Genomic DNA, 20,950 nt, shown 5'->3' on the forward strand with positions numbered 1-20,950 from the left:
AAATATTCCTCCATGATTTACAATGTACGTAGAGTAAAAAAAAAAAAAAGTAAACGCTCAGCCGGCATTCAGGAGGAATGAACTCAACATTTTCTTTCCATATTGAATGGGAGAGAAAATAGGACAAATCTATCAATATTTCGACATATGTTGCATAAAGTTCGTAGTTATTTTGAGAAACGGAGTCACCAGAAGTTATTATTACACTTTCCCAAGACCCAAATCGACGCTTGCCGCTCAAACACTGAGCTCTCCGTAATACCCTAACATCTGGCAACTACATTTGCTTTTGATTTTTAAACCAAAGATGTAATAGCCAGAAACTAAAGTTTGAAAATTATTTTGATTCTAATTGATTCTCGAATATCGATGAAGGACAAAATGTTGAAAGACGTTTGACAAGATGTTCGGTTAAACAAAAAAAAAAATCAAAAAAAGCAACAATAACAACATATTCAGATAAATGGATTCTAGCGTTGTTTAACTTGAATCAACCGTTACTGAAGAATGAACCTAACCTAACCTCAAAACTAAAGTCCCAAAACGAGAATGAAAGACAAAAGTCCATTTCTTCTTTAATTCAGCAGAAAAGAAGTTTCGATAAATAAAACAGTATTAGCTTTTCTTAGCATCAATGTTACTATTTCTCAATTGATTTCATATAAACCGGCCGATAAGTAGGAATCCCGCCATTACCATCTGGTATTTTCGAAAAGTCACGATCGAACGAAGAGCTGCAGCTCGACCATTTCTATCACCTGATCAAGGGTCAACGGCTGATGAAACATTGACCTCTGACTTTCGGCGGCACAAGTCGAGCTTAGGCAGAGCTTCGCTGACCGCGCTCGCCTTTGACCACGTGGTTCAGCAACGTGCTCGCCGAGAGGTATTTTCTACGAAAGTTGGCCGCTCTGGCTGAGATTTAACGGTCCTGTGGCGCAACGGATAACGCGTCTGACTACGGATCAGAAGATTCCAGGTTCGAATCCTGGCAGGATCGATGTAAGTTTTTTTTTCCAAAAGATTGTAGAAGTTTTTACCGTGTCAATTCGGTGCTATTTTTTATTATCAATTCTCACTGAAATTTCCTAGTGCCTATTCTCGATCAAAATTCGAGATAACTGCACGACTGAGGAGCTGAAAGCATGCAGCGAGAATAATCGGATTGCACAGATAAAATTGAGATCGAAGGAAAATTCAATACCGATTTCTTGTTTCCTTTTTAAAACCCGTGCAATACTGTCAGTACTTATGAAATGGAGCAAAAAATTTCACTGGCCCATGAGGGGATCGAACCCGCGACCTTCGCGTTATTAGCACGACGCTCTAACCAACTGAGCTAATGGGCCAACGAATATTGCAGTTGAAAATTTTTAAATTAAACTGTAAGAGCAACCCGAAATTAGCGATTATTACAGTTCTTGAAAATCAGCATGTTGCGTGAATCTTAGCAAGCAATTCTTACACGTGAAGTTTTGTAATTTCAAATCAACCGATCGATGTAATTTTTAGAAACAAGATGAGAAACTGTATTGAAACGATACAGTAATAGTAATAATGAAAATTAGAAAATCATTTCTATTGCACTATTTCACCGAAAGTTTTTATTAATGTTATTACTGGTGAATACGGATCGCCAGAATCACCGCAGTATTTGATCAACGCGTAAAATGAATAACGGAAAGACAAATTTTGTTACACAGAACATATTCAGATTTAATCAGGATCCGAGCCCCGGGAAAAGTTCGTCTAATTATTTTGTATGAAAAGAACGAACTCTACACACATTGTCTCGTGTAATAAATTATTGGAAAATGTCCTTATGACGTCAGCGGCCGGTTCTTGGCGCCATTTTATCACCTCATAACCCAAGTTTTTAATTTCAACGGAGGAAAATCGTAATTCTTGGAGTTTCAAATTACTCGTGTCACATAAATTAATGAAACATGATCAATAATATACTTGTTCTACCATCCATATGCGAAAAAACACCGTGTTACGGTCAACTGTCAGCCTTTTCGCGTTAGTTTGATTTTTTTTCCACCAGATGACGCATTGCAAAGTTACAATCCGAATGATACAAAGCATGTGATATAGATATTCCGACGTGATAAAAGCACTGCGATTCGACAAATTCTAAGAGATCATTGCAATATGAATAACTACTACTTAATATAATGGACTATTCGTTATCCGTGTGAGAATTCGCTTTTAGCGTTTTCTGCATTTGAACGCCCGATGCTATTATGCTATTTTGAAACTGTAACAGCCGAGATCGAATTGCGTGATATTGGACAGCTGAGACTCATTAAACTGAATGATTTTGCAATTTCAGGAGTAAGTATTTATTTTAACGAAAGAACATTTGATTAGCTTTTCAAACACGACGAGAATATCAGATGCATTAATGTTCTGATCTATCTTGGCTAGAAATTTTAACACGCATTGACGTATTCCAAAAGTTTGGCGTACGTTCATGTATAAAGAGGAAACAGGCAGGATATTGAAGAATAAGAGAAATCTCACTATGATATTTACATAAAAATAAATGAAATAAAAATATTACCAAGAGCAATTATTGATTTGAAAAAAAAAATAAATGCATAAAAATCTGAATGCCCAAATGCAAGTCGATACAAATGATTGATGAGCAAAAATTACACGTGGATGATGAACTTGTTTATTTATTTATTTTTTTCATTTTAATTTCTCGCACAATTTTAATCGAATCGAATAAAGCTTGATAAAAATAGAGTTAAAAAGAAACTGTTTCTGCAAGAAAAACACTTGAACGCTTTTACGAATTAGAAAATTTCCCTCTGTATTTACATTTCCGTAATTCGGCTGATCTGCAAACGAAAAATTCCGTCCTGCGGATATGCGTAAGTCGAAGATTTCGACGTTAAATAAATTTTCCTACCGAGAAGCCGACTCGCGGTTTACAATTATTCATGAATTTTATATCCGAACAGCGATAAAGACGAGCGAACATCTAGTCGGGTAATAATTTTTCGATTTATATCCCAGGATCACACAATTATTATTAACGCGATCACCGCGGCAGTTTGAACTCGGCTAAAAAGTAATTAAAAAAGACGTTAAACGAGTCCACGTATAGAGAAAAAGCTCGGAAGGGGAGAAAAAATAAAAAATAAAATAAAAGTCCGATCGATCCAAGCCGATATATCAAAATATCAAAGGCACGCGGGTTCATTTGGCGGATGAAAAAGAAGGCGGAGAAGCGATTGTGACCACCGAGCTAGCGAGCGAGCGAAGCTGTAAATCTTGAGTTTTATGTTACCGTCTTGCAAATGCGCGGTGAAAATGTTGGCTGATATCCAGGATGGCGTATCGGGGTTGCGGAAGGGGTTCAGAGGGAATTAGCGAGTTAACCTCTGATGAAATTCGCTGATAAATAGCCGGAGTTTGTTTCGGTGTGAAAACCAGGTGAGTAACTTTAAAAGCCAGCCGATGCAGGGAGAGGAGTTTTCCGGAATTGCAGGGCCGGACGAAATTTTCCCGCTTTGAATTCCGCCCGCAGAAACGCGCACAAATTGTCGCAACAATACTGAGAAAAATTTCATTTGTTACACGAACTAGAAAAAGTCAGTGAAACAGGTATCGTTAAAAAAAACTGTGTAAATATTGTTGGAATTACGAAAAACGAGGTACGCCTCTTTTGGTAATTGTAACGCAAAATCAGTTTCTTCGATTTACTCTACTTTTTCAGTTGAATAAGGCTTCAACGTCAATTTATCGTTGCACAAGCATTGAATTTTCGCAACAGTTGCAAGAAAATATAGCAACAGTGATCGTAGTGAGAAAGAATAGTAACGGATACTAGACTTTCCGGTAACAGCTAGAAAGCTAATTTTCATTTTCTACCTATAACTAAATTTTTCGATTGTGGTAAAAAATGAAAATAGTTAAGGACCGAGCGGTAACCGGAACTAAAAATTTCTCAAAGTTAACAATTTGGTTGCGCGCTTATAAGGCGGACAATTATTGGCATATACATTTAAACTAGAATGTATTTCATCGCAATTCCGCGAAGCGGATCCTCGTCGAGCCGTATTTTTGCCAAGAGACCCGAAAATATTCCGAAGGGGACGTTTAACGTCTCGAAGATTTGCACGGATATTTATTACCCATTAGCCATCGGCCGACTTTGTTTTATCTATTGGCATGCATGCGATATGCGCGCGGGATTAATGCACCCGATGCGAAATCGTCTCTCTTTTATTTTCAAAACAATAATTTATTTTGGTAGCGGCGAAACGAGGATATTTAACGGCTACTCGCTATCTTCGCGGATCGCAAATCACTCCTTTCCATTCTACAAACTCTCTATTTTATACTCCGAAGACAAATCCAACGTTATTTACTGCAGTTTTATCAATTCCGAATGAGTTACGCTACGATATTGTAATCAGAGACTGATTGCGACGTATTTGCGAGACGATAAATTCACACGGATTTACCGACATTTCATACTTACCACGTATGCATTGATTTCGGGGGCGGGGTTGAAGTTCCGAATTTGAAAGGTTCCGAAAGCGCCTAATTTTGAATCATTTGGTCGCCAATCGTGAAGTAAAGAAATCAAACATTTAAGAAACAACAAAGTTTCGAATGGTCGGGATCCGGACTGCTCAAAGTTCCGAAATGCAAGATTCCGAAAATTCAAGTTACGATAGAGAAAAATTCGAAAAATTTAGTAGTTTACTCAACGAGAGGGTGTAAAAAATCAGCATAACCGAAAATCAGAATGACCAGGATTCCGAACGTAAAAATATCGAAAATCCAAAACAAAGAATATCGTCAAAAATAACAATCGCGTCCACAAATTTTTTAGAAAAATATTTCTGACGAATAATAAGATGAAATGATTAGACCAAGCTTCGGGTTATCTTCAATAATCTCCAAAAAACATACATTTTTTCCATTGAAAAATGATATCTGTTATAAGCTTGAAGTAGCGAATGAAAATTTCAAAAATTTTTACGATTATTAATTAATCGGTCTCGACGAGTTGTCCAAATAATTCGCAACACCTGAAATCGCTGCAGCTACGGTTAAGTTCGCAATGTGCAGAAGTGTTCAACGACTAGGGAACAAAACGAAGAACAGAAAGTGAGAGGAAATCTTGGATCCGTGAGTCCGCGAGGTCTCGACGTTGCGTGTTGGTCGATGCGAGACGTTAAATCCGACGTATTTTAGTCGGATAAGATTTACAGTCGGCATTCAATCTTTCGTCGACGCCGAGTAAAATATTGCCAAGCATCGCCCACGGCGTTAAGCTGATAATATCCTGTCGCGGGGCATATTTCAACATTGAATTTGTTCAACGTTTGAGAGAACGCGAGTGATGATGATTGTTCCTCTGCCACTGGAGCTACGCGCCACAATTATATCCTGCTGGAAAATGTAATGTAAAATAACCTTCGTTACTTACCGAGCAAACATCGTCTTTGAGATTCACACGATTTACGCGGACATTTCGTTGAAAATTCAACTTTGCACGATTTTCTTTCTCTTATTTTCTCGGTATGATAAGGTGGGTTTTTTTCGTATCTAGTTTGGTTTGGAAAGAACGAGCATTGGTAACTTCATTCGTTCAAAGTGAGGTGTATACGTCGAACGTGCATCCAAATACAGAGCTGAAAATATTCCGGCGATTTCAGTCTAAAATGGAAATGGAATCGTTCGCGTGCATAACCGAGCATTCGAAGCGATGAAATCACGATTCATATATCAATTTGCTTTTAGTGCGTTCACCGCGTTCGGTGTATTTAATTAACGGCGTTTCGTACGAGCGATAGATTAACGCTGGAGTTTGAGGCCTACGTGGGTTCCGTTGTCAAATATTTTTAACTAACCAAGACAGGGGAAAAAATTACATTAATGTGGTACAATCGGTGATCCAACTGACGAAAGAAGAAGGGCCACTGATCGACACTTTAATGCCAATGTTGATTGAACGTGGATTTGAGTAGTTCCCAATTTAATGTACAATTCAAGCGTGCAATGTACATATACCGAGAGAAATTATTAGTTTTATTGAATTTTTCTCAGTGTTCTTTCAATCCATTGAGTGCCAGAGTTGGGCGACAGTCGGTGTCAACAGCGTCGATAAAACTCGTTTCAACCAGAATGAACACATAAGGTTACTCCTTTCTCTGATCAAACTCAACTCACGCCACATTTTTATGTCTGACAATTGACCAACTTAATAGCAAGGGAAAGAAGAAAATGATTTAAACGCATTTACAGTCATTTACACGCGCATTGCCATATTAAAAAGAAAATCTCGATTTGAATATTTTAAAATGACTTCAAGCGAACTTAAGACATTTTACGAAGTACGAGTACGCGTTTTGCTTTATCGCACTCTACTCGGTTTCTGAAAAATTCTCAAATTCCTAACCGAGGGTTAAAAATTCAAATTCTAATTTACTACTTTGAACAATGATCAATTCTACAATTTTATACACATAAAAAGTTAGTCCCGGTGAAACGTGTCCAAATTTGACGACGAGATATGACTTCGAGGTTTGATTTATTGGAAAAACCAACGTAACCGAAAGAATTTCGACTTTCGTTTAAACGAAGATAGACATTATTTCAAATTTCATTCATGACCGTCTGCAACCCAACTCTTCGCATGTGTCGCTGGTCGGTCTGGGGGATAAAATGCGGTGTTGTAACTTGGAGAAGAAAATTAGTTTTCCCGGATAGGAGTTCGAGCTCGCGTTTTGCGACCGTGCCGAGTGTTGTTGATAGTCGTATATCTCAGTGCTGATTCCTGTTCGCTCCCGAAGTGATAAGTTTCTAAAAGGTCACAATAAGCTTTTCAAACTTCTTCGATAACTCGGTTCGTTCCCCGCCTACTCTTCAATCTTTCACTTTCCAAATGAGAAATCTATACGGAAACCTCGCCTCACACAATCGCAACAGCGGATGTGAACCACGGTTTCGGGTTTCGGATCACTCGACCTTTTTAATACGAGTATCAATCTAAATTCAACTCGATCGACTTGTCTCTTATCGATCTTCGAGTCCATTTTCGTTAACAGGTAAACGTCGGATATTCAGACGGATGTCTTTGCTTCTTTCATATTTATCCCCTTCCCCGACCTCGCCTGGTGTTATATCAGAAATGTCAAGATCCATTTCCCGAGCGCGAGACGATCAATTCAACTCGTATCTACGTCTGATTCATATTGATGATCTCTGGTTTTACGTATAATCCAAGTATTTTCACAATTTTTGTGAAAAATCGCTTCACGGCTACGCGCTGTGTTATTTTCAAACCAACTTGTTGTGTGCTTCTGACGGCAAAATTTTTCATATCTCCGTACAGGCGTGGGTTTTGATATTCTGTTTCTTACCTGTTGGTGCGTAAGTAATGTAACATTTCGCATTGTTTCGTACCAAAAATTCCAAGTGACAAACGTCCAACTCGAATTAATGGTTCCAACGCAGTGAGAAAAATTTCATTTGTTACAGTGACTAAAAAAACTCAGTAAAACAGGTACCGTTAAAAAAAAACTGTTTGAATATTGTTGGAATTACGAAAAACGAGTTACGCTTAACCATTTTGCGCTGTTGTCGATCCTTTTTTGGTTATTGCAACGCAAAATCAGTTTGTGAGATTTACTCTACTTTAGCGTCAATTTATTGTTGCACAAGCGTTAAATTTTCGCAACAGTTGCAATAAAATATAGCAACAGTGATCGTAATGAGAAAGAATAGTGACGGATACTAGACTTTCCGGTAACAGCTACAAGACTAATTTTCATTTATTCAAAACTAATATTCATTTAGTTCGGTAACCGGAACTAAAAATTTCTCTCAGCTCAGTATTGTATCTGACATCGAGTGAAATTATTCCGAATTTAAAAATTGTGATATCCAGAATATCATACGATCTACGACTTAATGGTTGTTATTTCTTTCTTCCATCTTGTCATCGATCCAACTTCACACTCCAATCATAAAATACGCTCAATTCTCTACTTCACTTGCGTCTTAGACTGCGTCGCGATCTCGTGAATTCCGCAACTCGTGTTCCGCGTTTAACTCGACAACGCACCGCAGAGACGTACAATGAGCATGGCACGCATGTCCGCCAACCGCAAAGATACAAGGAGGAGGATACGATACGTCACGGTACGCAAAAGGTCCATAACCATGGCGTATAGAAAGAGGACGAGCAGCCGGCGTGTTGTCGGTTTAGAAACGCGTCGCCTCACGCGCGATCAAATCAGTCTCGCTACTTGATGCGGCTTGCGGTGCGCCGCTGCGAACAAGAAGCGAAGGAAGGGATGAGAGATAAAAGGGAGCGGAGGGAAAGATCCACGTTCGGTTGTGTCCAGAACGCAGCAGCGACGTCAGATAAGCTAACAAATGTCCTCAATGAATAATAATAAGAGACCGAGTCCAATTTGTATTGCATTTACATTGCGCGACGTTCAAGCGTTATTTATAATGCGTCTTCCTTTCTGCCTTCATCCCATACGCGAGAGAGCGAGCCAGGCTTGACCATCAAGCCGGCTTTCTGCCTCCGCTGCACCCGAAGGATCGCATCCGTTTCAACTAAGATAAGATCAAATTAAGCCCGACTGTTTTCCGAGCGGTTCGTTCTATCCGGAGGACCGGCGGGAAGAAGCTGGGAAAAGACTGAAGGATCACGAATTTCGTCTCGACTGAATCCCTCGAATCGAACGTCTTTTTATTCCATCTTCGAATCCAGGATGGATTTTTTATACTCCGATGATTAGGTCGGTTGCACGAGATTCGAGGCCGGATCGGGTGAATCGATTGCTGAGAATTGTCTCGAGTCAATCTCAAACCTCCAGGGTGGAAGCGGAAGCGGTACTCGACACTTTTGGCAATTTCAATACCGAACGAAAATCACCATATTATCACGAACGCGGATATTCCGACATCGGAATCTGAGATTTAAGGTGCTAAAATCATCGATCATGTAACTTCGAGTGAGGGGTGAGCTTTTTTCGCAGCTTTGAGAAAAAGTCACATTGCGGTCCTACGAAACGTTTCGCTTCAACCGATCAGAGACCAAATGAGTAGTAGAGTCCAAACGGTGGTCGATCCGACGCTCAAAGCTGTTTTTTTATTATTTTTTTTTTTTTTTGTTGGTATACCGTGATTTTATCTGACCTGTTAGGTTTACGTCTTACAAATCCCTACTGTCACATAATTTCACTCTAAAACACCGAGCGGTAGGTTGCTGCGGTGAAAGCAAGTCGCTGAGAAATTTCATCCGAGCCGTTGGCTGCCTTGAAGGTAAGAAAAGGGAATAACAGCGACCCACACCGAGTCAAAGTGCTTTGTGTTGGTCGAAGGTGGGATTTTAAGCGTCATGGCTACTGATTCCAATTTTTTATCATACCGATTGCGCGAAACGTTCGTAAAGTATATATATTTGTATGACGTGAAATCTATAATTTCGGAAAAAGCAACACTGTGGAAACTTTCATATCTTGAGAAGGTGAGCTCGTACAATTTTCTGAAAATAGAAGCAACCCAAATTACTGTTCGTGACTCGAGCGAAAGGGTTAGCTCCCGAAAGCCAGTCTCAGGTTGAACACTCCCCTGAAATTCATTCGATGTTTCCCATTCCCTGAACGATCGATAAACAATTTGTATATTTAGCATGAATTTGGCGATGCCCCAATCCAGCCGAACACCGGGAATACATATTTCGCGCATCGACTGCGTGTGTGTTTGAAGTGAGAAATCGCGGATCGTTTGCGAGAATTCTCATTCGTAGAGGGTTTTATCAGGCACACGAAGAACCCGGGTGTAATGGTTGGTATATTTATTCAGACCCGGGGTGATCATCAATCACATTCACACCGTGTCGGATGATCGAAGCGTTATTTTCACTTCGGTCGGTGGCTTTGTGACAAGCCGAACACACCGTTTCGTTGCACGCACTTCGCGCATCAGACTTACTCCCCAGGATGCGGAACACGAAGGGTCCGCCACGTTTTGCCGATTGGCCGTTGAATGGGGCTCGAAGAATGTCCGTTCGATTCGTCGACGAAAGTAACAATGCGGTAAGCGGCCTGCTTCTTCATGCTCTATATAATTCTACGGAAGGGGATTTTTCCATCCGGAGAACCATCGACGATTCACGCTCAATAAAGTCAGGACGCAACAACAATGACGTAGGATGTGAACCGCGCACGTTCGCGGATTGTTTATTGGCTGAACCCTCCAACAATGGTACGCCATGAATACGTGTCCCGGTCATTTGCGCTGTTCTTTTCCGGTGAAATTAATCTCGATCGAAATTCAAAAATATGAGACAAGAGTCGACCTTTAACTGTGAACTTGAGGCCGTTCGTAATCTGAGGGTTTTTGATCGAGATTTTCGTGACTTGAAATTTCGAAAATATGACTTATGTATTAATACCTTAGAATGAATGATTATTGTTGCTCCTTTTTTTATCGTACAAAAAATTAAGATAACGATAATTACCCACGAAAAAAAATTCAAGTGACAAATTTTTTGTCTATATTGCGAACAAGAACTTTGATCTAGAGTTTGTATATTTTCAAGTCGTTGTAAAATGGTGAAAAATTGATTATATCTGTTCGATTTCATTCTGCGATGACTCGTTTTATTCAGGAAATTACCTCTTCGCTATAATCCCACTAAGACAGTTTATTTTGTCATATTGGTATCGCATAATATTAAATTTTTCAACATTACACCGATATCAATTCTGACAGTGAAAACAGCAATACAAAATTCATTTCGTCGAATTTGTAATCGAATGGTTTTCTCAACACATTAAGCCATAGCGGAATAAAATTGAACGAGCAATTTTTTCTTATAATTTTGAAACAATTGGAAGTTGAAAATCGATGTCCAAGTATACTTGATTGTAATATTAGTATTTTTTTCATGCATCTTTAAAAAAACATTCATTGATTACGAATACGTTCCTTTGACAAAGATAATGGTGAACTATCTTTCGATTAGCTGCCAAATCGAACAATTTTTGATTAAAGCAATAAATGACTTCTATATGCATCCAATGAAAAACGACCGAAGCCGGTACATTGCAAAAAAAATGCGACGCGGACTTCTGCAGAATATTTTTCAGTCAGTGTCAACCCAACACTGTCTGACATTGAATTTCTCATTTATTGTGAGAAAAATTTTTAATTACGCTTACCGCTCAGTTCTTAACTATTTTTATTTTTTACCACAATCGAAAAATACAGTTCCAGGTACAAAATGAAAATTAGTTTTGTAGCTGTTACCGGAAAGTCTAGTATCAGTTACTATTCTTTCTCATTACGATCACTGTTGCTATATTTTCTTGTTACTGTTGCGAAAATTTAATGCTTGTGCAACAATAAATTGACGTTAAAGCCTTATATGACTGAAAAAGTAGAGTAAACCTCACAAACTGATTTTGCGTTGCAATAAACAAAAAAGGATCGACAATAGCGCAAAATGGTTACGCGTACCTCGTTTTTCGTAATTCCAACAATATTCAAACAGTTTTTTTAACGACACCTGTTTTACTGACGTTTTCTAGTTACTGTAACAAATGAAATTGTTTTTACGTTAGTCCACTTAAGGTCGATTTTAAACTCGAAAATTTTTTACAGTGTACATTCGGATTCCTACCGGGTATAAGACATAGTGCACATCCATCACGGGTCGTCGGCTGTTACGCAGAAAGGTGGTGCAGCCGTCCATAAAGGAGTAAAGTTGTTGGGATGTTTTACCATCCTCTAAATCCTAGACAACCACCGGAACGGTTTTAATGGGTTTCGCTCTTGGAATGGCTTCAGGAAAGTAACTTAACCATCGTCAGACTTAACAAGCTTAAACAACTTCATACGGCGAGATGAGCCGCGGTTTACCGGCAGTTGCTGCTCCTTCATGTCCCTTTATCGCTGGTGACATTCCGGAATGATAGCTTTGATGACATATTTTCATACTTGCCCGCGTATCGTTTTTGCTGTCGTAAAAAGAGACGTGTAACAGTGAACGAATTCAAAGAAGATATTCCGAGATTGAGTTCGATTTTTTCATTCGTATTGTCGAAATGTTACGTGAAAACTGTACGAAAAAACACGCGTCACTTTCATCCGATCGTTAGAAATTGAAACAATTTCGTTGTATCGTATATCCGTGGAAAAAGAATTGCAATCTGGTTCTCGACAGTTTGATTGTCAGTTAAACTAAATATGTATTACTTGATACCCATTTCCTGGAAAATATTATCATAGCGCAAAATTCAACAAGTCTGTTTGCACTTATGCAACGAGATCCAGCTGGAAATTTGAATATTACCAACGCACTCGGTGAGTTGCGTATGCATAGACGGGATATTGACGAATCTGTTAAAACGTTACGTGTTCGGCTCGTGTAAATATGTAATTACCTCTCAACGATATTGACGGTATCATATCCACTCCGCAGCTGTTGAAACAACGTAAATGAACCTCTCGCAAAAATCAGCACGGTGAAATGAAAGGCTCAATGTTATCTCTACAAGCAGTCGTGGCCGAGTGGTTAAGGCGTCTGACTAGAAATCAGATTCCCTCTGGGAGCGTAGGTTCGAGTCCTACCGACTGCGAGAATTCTTTTATTCTTTTTTTTTCTCTCGTCAATCATTACTCGTGAAACGTAATTTTTATTTCATTCATTGTCAGTCCGACGGTAACGAACAAAATTTTATTTACATTTGTGCGACTGTCTAAAGAACAAATTCTCGAATAATTCATACGGATTTAATATACATATTTCAGGTTTGCGTTAGATTTGGAGTATAGAAGAGGATTGAGATTGAAAGAGTGTTAGTTCCTCTTATTTCGTTGATAAAACTAATCAAGTTTTTCTCATTACCTACACGCGTTCACTTTGTACTCGTTTATTGATCTTTATCAAAGCAACTCAATAAAAAAAATATATAAAAATTCGTATAACCATTATGAGAACAAAATTTTGAGTATACATCGGTTTCTGCGTGGCCTGCTGCAATTCGCCGGTGACAAGCATTGGAAAAAAAGTAAAAGGTTTATCACGTGTACTAGTTTTTCGCATCATTGGATCAAATATGAAATATCGAGGCGGTGTGGAATGTATTTTCTTTTTTTTATCGCATCTCAACCGAGGAAGAACCCCCCCCCCAATTAGCTCGCATAACATTATCGTAATAACCTACCGAGACTACACCGATAGATTTAATACCTTTCAAATATCCAATCGCTTTTTCACAAGATTTCGGTCAAATTAACTCCCCCTCCATCCACATCCTCTGGGATTGGTTTTACCGGCGAGAGGAGAAGCGAACCCCTCTCGATGACGGTGGACTGCAATATCCTCGCGGACAATTTTCTCCGGTCTCGTGGACAAAAACGAAAACGAAACACGAGCAACAAAAAAAGATAAAAAAAAAAAGTTCCAAGAAGAGACGCGGAAGAGAAAAGTAAGAGACGAGTCATCGCGTCGACAAAGTTTATCCGTTTCTCCAAAGAATATCCCTTAATTTTCTCCACCGATTATTTTCGCCACCCTTCGGCCGGCCGTAAAAACTCGTCCAACAATCCGTAGTCCGGATGTAGCCAGGATGAGTGGAATAATCTCAAGTCGCCGAAAATTCGAGGCCGGCTGCAGCAGCCGGTCGGTCGGGACGATTGAAGTTCGCGTCACGGGAAAGAAGCCCGAAGGCTTCGTTATCTCGTATCATCCCGGGAGAAGAAGGAGTTTCTCCCTCTCTTTCTCAGGCCGTTTTCATGCGAAGAAAGACGACGCATGCAACGCGAAAGAGAAGAGATTCCATCGGGAACGCGTATTAAAAGTAAAATAAAATTATTTAAAACACGAAGAATTCGGCGCTCGCTGCTCGCCGACGATCGGCTTCCCTCACGTTCGCTTTAAACCAGCAGACGATGATCCTCATCGGTTCACCGTTTACGGATGCTCGGTTACCGACAACATTATACACCTTTCAGGCCGGCGAACGCATCGCGGCAACGCGAATTACCCTCCCCTTAAACAGTTTTATCCGAAATACCAAATCAATGTTTTACCCCGGCATCTGAAATTCAAGATTCCCTAATTTTTTCAAATCTTCCATTAATCGAATTCGATTATCTTGTATTCCACTATTTTGCAACAGGCATATTTCACGGATTGAGAAACATGTAATCGAATGTTATACTTACTGCCAAAATTGCTGTGTACTTTAACGGAAAGTCCAAGAGATTTCGTAATTCTCAAGTTTTGTCACGTTGCGTTAATGCAATGATGTAGTTTTATGAAAGATCGTTATTCGATGAATTCCAAATCATTAAAGATCGTAGGATCGAGATTTTTCTGAATGTTCAGTTAGGTTGGCAGCATAAATCCAGTGAGATTTCTATCTTTGCTTACACTCTCTGAGAAATGGTGGAAAAACAAGAAGGGAAAAAAGAACGCTGTACTTATAATTCGCGTGTGGGTTTTTTGGAAGAATTGAGCGGCAACGCACGTCAGAATTTCGTTGGTCACGTTAGGTCGGCTCCCGGAGCGTTCGAAGATATTATTAAGGAGATAAAACGCAGAATTGCTGAAAACGGCTCAAAGTAATCAACCCGTTGATCGATTAGCCAGTATATCTACAGGGCAAAAGAACAAGTTCTGTGAAAGGAAAGAAAAGAAAAAAAAAAAACTCTTCCTCCCGAATATGTTATTTGGGATCGATAAAATCGTCGCTGCTGCTCTCAGCTACTTATATAATATTTATATACACCGACTTGGACGCGTACACGTTAATATCTAAGAGATTTATCTTGAGTTTACACTGGATAATGAAACGAAACCAGTCTATTTTTAACGATATCACGGCGGGATCCAGACTCCGTAAAATAACATTGAACATTAGCGTTGATCCCTTGTCGTCAGGATATTTTATTCGAGAGTTATCAACCTGTTCAAAACTGAATTTTTTTCAATAGGTTTTTCTATGATTCAACTTTGTTCTACTCCATGCCACATGAAAAAGTTTGAAAACATGAAAAATTTATAACCAACGAGGCTGATTTCCGCGGGACAATTCCTGTTTTTTTTAACAGGATATGTTATTCACAAATTTTAAAAGCGCTATTCATATGCATCCAACTTCGTTTATCATAATCCCACGACTGGCTTCAGTTTTATATCATGGTAGATTTTTTTTCCTTCTTTATCTTCTCTATGAATTTGTAGATTTCAGTTGAATGAATAGATAGAAATCACCGTAGACTGTTATTCGAATAATTCTCGTTTATCCTCACTACATTCGAGAGAGACATGAATTTGAAAACTCTCGGGCAGTTGGATATTTATCCGAAAAGAAGTGAGGAAGGTGAAATAACTACCGTTATTTGAATTTGAGTAATAAAATTTGGATTATCTTTGTGATATTTTCTTACTTTTCAATCTAAATTTTCAATTCATTGATATTTAAGATACCCAAGTTGATGCTGCTTTTTTCGGAAAGTAAGCTACAAGAGTCGCTCAAAGGGGGACGAGAGCAAGAAATGAATGAAATTGAAAGAAATGAATTTCAGGTTTAATTTGCCAGTAGCTTCGGGAGATGAGAAAAATATCATAATATGAATACGCACAGCGGGAGCGACCTTGTTGAATGAAGAGTGTACGGGATACTGACGAAGAACTGGACCGGTTCCTGGGGGACATCCCCTCTTATTATCTCGTTTCATTAACTCTTGGTGTAACAAGTTGTAACTCAAGTGGCACGATGTATAATAAATTACAATCAACGACGATTCCGGAGAAAGTTTTGATCCTATCTAAGCAAAAAGCTTAACTTCCAGAGAAATGAGATGGAAAGATTGTACCGAAATCATTTCCCCCCATCAAGAATATACACCATGAAGATAAGAAATGACAAATGTTTATTTTTCTTCGCATTCAACATTTTCGTCAAAACGTATCGATGTTAGTAATTTGTTCTCTGAACCAGAATTTCTTCTACTCAAATTCTAACATTCTGAAGCTTCTGGTTTTCCCCATTTTCGACGCTACCTCGCCGATGATAAAATCTTTTTAAAACTGTAACGTGGCTATATATATTCATACACGGTGGATATTGGATACTCTGAGGTGCCCGATTTGCGGGTACCTAGCAAGTTCCCAAGGGTAATAGGAAGGGAGTGAAGAGAGATGAACCGAAGTGAAGAGATGCTCGAGCGAACTCTGCACGTGATTTGCATAAAGTTCCATCGTCTGCCGGTCAAATACTCGTCCAACAGACGTAACGCTTCCATCTGCCGGCTCTTGCAGCGATGCTGCAACAGTCGAGTAGGTTGGCACAGCCAACAGTTGTTTACCCTTCTCTCGAGAGAGCAATGCCGATGACTGAATGAAATGATCGCTCAGTCCAGTGAACAAAGAGAGAGGAGGGGGGGGGGGAGAGATAGAGAGAAAGAGAGAAGTTACCAGAATGAGCTGGGTGGAAGAGAAAAAGGGGGGCTTTAGACCCAATCGATAGCCAATGGGAATTGACCGAGTGATATGAAAAACATGAAACCCCAAGGAAAAGGACTCATAGACCTAGATTCTCACCGGCTGTCAGAACGGTCGCGTGAGATAATATTTTATATTCTCTTCGGCTTCCATTTGTACGACCACTCTTCTAAACGCGAATGAAAAATTTTGTAACGACTATTAGGCGGTGGTGGACCGGAGTCCATTTTTCATTAATCGTTAATAAACCGGTGCAGATGGATAAAGTCGGTTAATCGGATTGGGAACATCTCTCCATCTCCGAACATTCCAGCAAAAGGGTTTGTGTCTTGACTAAGTGTCGGTAACGGAATCTGTAAACAGAACTTTTCTTTCCTATCTACTCATCTGAAACCATGAAACGGGATGCCGCAATATAAGCCCTTTGTGTACAGATTCATTATGCATACTCAAATTTACGTCCGCGCATTATTTCATACACTTTCCAAAGAGCGTTGCATCTATCCGCTTCTGCCTTCGACCCTGAACAAATTGAACCATGCGTTTGGGGACAAAAAGAATAAAAATATGTCTACAGCGAGGGGAAATACCCTTCGGGGATAAAAAAAAACGATGTCAGAAGTAAAAGCTAAGATTTATTGACCATCGTGTTTTGCTTTCGGTCTTTTCTGGTTCGACTATAAAAAGTCACGTCATAAAAAGTACAATTTCACATGATCAAACTGAACAACCATATATTCCGACAACTTTATTCCTTTTATCAAATGGAATCTTGTCGATTTATTGACACTGGGTGTATTAATTGCAAAACGTTCTATTGGTTGTGCCATAGTGATTAATTTCAAACGCGTTTTTGTTTTGCGAAACCAAAAGGAGACACAACGTATCGATGAAGTACTACGTTTGAAAATGTCTATCAGTAAACGTGTATATTGTCGATAGGTTAAAAAATGGTTCAATTGCATGCTTTGCTCGAGGAAACGAATCAGTGTAGCGTTACTGCTAACTGCGAATGAAATATGCAGGAGACTCCAAGACGTAAAATTATCAGTAAGCACCGTGCTGCGGAGTGAATTGACTATTGATACTATCCAGCAGAGTTTTTCATGCGAGGATGAAAGTTTAAAAAGAATTTGCGGCGTCTTGAAGTTTTACTATCACGCTGCGACGGCAGAAGATTGATCGATAATAGAAAAGTCCGTCACGCCAAGTATCTGCTTCATCACTGTGCCGCACCGTACTACACCTATAAATTTGGTTCGCTATTTTTCAAGGCCAGCAGCACACATTGCAGGGCTCGGACCGCAATTTCAAAAGCTAATTATGAGATAAAATATCTCATGGGGAATTGTCCCGTATATACTTTGGGTTGTACTCGGTTGTGTATATTCTGGAAGCCACAATCGTGAATCGGTATCGATATTCCGAAGGTACCGTTGTTGTTTGAACTAGACAATGAATGCTTGCGCACTGTTCAGTTCTCGTTGCTTATCTCCTCTCCCTTTTCCCCCGGATTGTCTTTTTCCCTTCCGCCTATAGTTATGTTCCTCGACTTTCACGACGGTTCGCCATTTTTAGATAAACAAATGATTGTTCCACCCCTCAGCACGACTCCTGCTAATAACGGTTGTATTGTTGCCGGACGATGGAGACTGATCGATATTCTTCGCTTTCAATGACTTCTTTCGATCATAAACCGCACTGATATAGTTACGACGTATACGGTATTGATTGTGTTGTGAAACTCAATGCACTCGGATTTCACAGTAGCTCTAAGAGACCATAATCGCGTGTGTATGAGTAGGTTAGCGGCAGATTGATTACACTTGATGACTTTGTACAACTTACTGAATCCCGTTACTACTTAATCTACGTCAGAAATCGAGGAAACTTACTGTTTTTGTCTTTGTTGAACGACAAAATCCCGAATTTCGTCAAATATATCACTCGAAGAATATGACATGAGCTAAAAGAAAGCTGAAAAGTACAGTTTTTGGTAAGAGATTTAAGCCAGACGCAAGTGGCAATTGTCGCGTTTTCTCTTTGCAGTAATTAGGCCACACAGATGTATATTTTTTATAGATTCCTACAGATATTTCAAGAGAATTATCGTTGTAAAGCCCTGTATTTTCCAAGGATTAATCGGGGTCCCAAAGTCTGTTCGAAGCCAGAAATTATCACAGATCGAATATCCCTAACCTCATAACTCATATAAAACACGAAACATTTGCGGAAGAGGCGTTGTTTCTGTACGGCACGCTTTCTACCAATTCGCCTAAGTGGTCGTTCTCTTTCGACCCTTTGGCCTTTCGGCTAACTCCAAGATCGATACCAGGACGCACTCACTCGACCCAGACACTGCGCATAAATATATCCGCATGGTCAAACAACCGTCTAGTATTCAAGCGAAACGAGTATAAATATTCTTCCGATGGTTTTAAAATATCGGAACTGCTCCAGGATGGCAGAAGCATTTGATCGCCGTGATATTGCTGAGAAAATTTCGTGATAGAAAATCAATTTTTCATTTCCAAGCGATTTTTTACGAACGGATTTGCATCCGTGATGCTAAGATACAAAAATCCGTTCTTGTTTAATGACACAATCGAAACGTTTCGGCTTCAAAGGCACCGATCCTAATTGGCACTGCAATTATGACCTCATTAGCAGACCTGGCAAACACTGTGACTTGATCCTTTATGGACTGGGCATAATCCGGGGAGAGTCCACGTAATGGATCGACATCATCCACGCCGCAAACTGTGCTGAGAATCTTGAACCCTCGAAATTGATTGAGGTTGATTAACAGAGGATTGGTGTCGAACAGTTTGACAGTGGGTAGTTCGAATACCGCGTCAGCGTTCGTTGATATACCGTTGGAAGTCCGACCGCGACGTTCGTTCTCTTCACCTTGAGGAACTTCTACATTTCAAAGCGATCTCGACGTTGAACGCGATACTCTCGAGAACTACGCAGTTTCGCAATCTAACTTTTCTAGAAAACGTAAACATCCATCTACTTCAATTTCCAGTGTCTCGAGTGAAACAAATCGCTATACTCATGCATACGGTTTAATATTTGAAAAGATGAAATGCAGTCTAGGGAGAAAATAAAAGTAAATAAAGTGTCAAAGTAAAACATGCAAACGGAACTTAGTTGTGAGTTTTTTTTTTTTCTTTTTCTGGACGAACAGGAGCAGCCCAAGAAAATGAAACGAATTTCAACTTTGATGGATCATCACGAGGGTCCTGTACTTTTGCGTTAGAAGCAATTTAATGTTTCTTCATTAGACAATAAACTAGAGCAGCGAGGGCAATATACCCGGTATATATACACAAACTCAAACATGTGATGGTTTTTGGACGTCAGGTATGCTTGGTAGAAGGAAGTCTGGGAATTAAGATTAAGAAGGCAGCCGAGATACAGGGCCATCTGTCATTGTCGGTATTAGCGAAGAAACATCTGACTCCTCACGCAGAAGGACATGGAAGGTCGAAAAACTGGGCGAGAATTCATCACCGGTCCAGCTAACAGAGGAGGAATTACGGGACGATGAGTATTGAATTCATAAAAGTGTATAAAAATAACCGAACACAGGTGGGAATTTCCTTCGTTAAATGTTGACCAAAGTCAATGCGATGGAAATGAAACACCTCAACTCGCATCCTTCCTTAACTTACGAGTGAATGGTAAGTGCCGAAGAAGCGAGGTAGCAAAGCTCTTCTCGTCGAAAGCATCTTTCTTTTAAGACGTATCAGTGATTTTTCCACTGTCGGTTGGTACACGTATAACTGACCACCTTGGAAGTATAGCTGTAGTCAATTCTATTTCAGTAAAAATTCTCCGCTTCTGTCGACAGGTGAGTCAGTTGCTGTTTTACTTTCTATTAGTCTTTGACGGCACATTGCCATGTTTGATTATCGGTATTACGGGACTGAATTCTCATTCAGGTTGTTTCAGTCGAACCGGTCGACTGGAAGGTATTCCAAATAGCGACAAGGGTCATCAAGTAGTTGGCGAAGCGTGAAGACGAATGCAAACATTCGCTTGTACGATTGGGACAATCGAGACAAGCGAAGCAATCGGGACGCACTGTCGAGAGACGAACGTAGGTACCAAACTCATTTCATCCAGTTGGGATTGTTCCGACGCAACACGATGCAAATTTCACCGATTCAACGCTCCAGAAGTTTAAATTGTTTGGTAATTCAATCGCTTGTAGACCAGTCTGCCAATTGGCTATATATGGTTTCGATTTTTAAATTGTATTTCGTACCAGTTCAGAAACTTACTGTAATACCTTACTATACAGGTACCAGGTGCTTGTTTTTCAAATATCACTTTCATGCTTCTGCGATCCGAGTGACCGTTTCGCTGGAGTCTGAAAAGTGTCAAGTGTCAAGGCGTAAAAAGTAAGAGAGCAATATTAAGCTGCTGTTTATT

The 20,950-nt window shown here is 39.7% G+C and overlaps 1 protein-coding gene and 3 non-coding genes across 5 annotated transcripts in view; 2 read left to right on the forward strand and 2 right to left on the reverse strand.

The window, feature by feature from the left end:
* Positions 1–20,950, reverse strand: part of LOC124186851 (mannosyl-oligosaccharide 1,2-alpha-mannosidase IA) — a 271,893-nt gene that overhangs the window by 169,492 nt on the left and 81,451 nt on the right. The gene's annotated exons all lie outside the window — the stretch shown is intronic.
* On the forward strand, positions 928–1,000 carry Trnar-acg. Its single transcript has one exon. It is a non-coding gene; the product is annotated as a tRNA-Arg (tRNA).
* Positions 1,276–1,349, reverse strand: Trnai-aau. Its single transcript has one exon. It is a non-coding gene; the product is annotated as a tRNA-Ile (tRNA).
* On the forward strand, positions 12,551–12,632 carry Trnas-aga. The gene has a single exon. It is a non-coding gene; the product is annotated as a tRNA-Ser (tRNA).

Source organism: Neodiprion fabricii, chromosome 1 (genome assembly GCF_021155785.1).
Source record: "Neodiprion fabricii isolate iyNeoFabr1 chromosome 1, iyNeoFabr1.1, whole genome shotgun sequence".
Classification (NCBI taxonomy): Eukaryota; Metazoa; Arthropoda; class Insecta; order Hymenoptera; family Diprionidae; genus Neodiprion; species Neodiprion fabricii.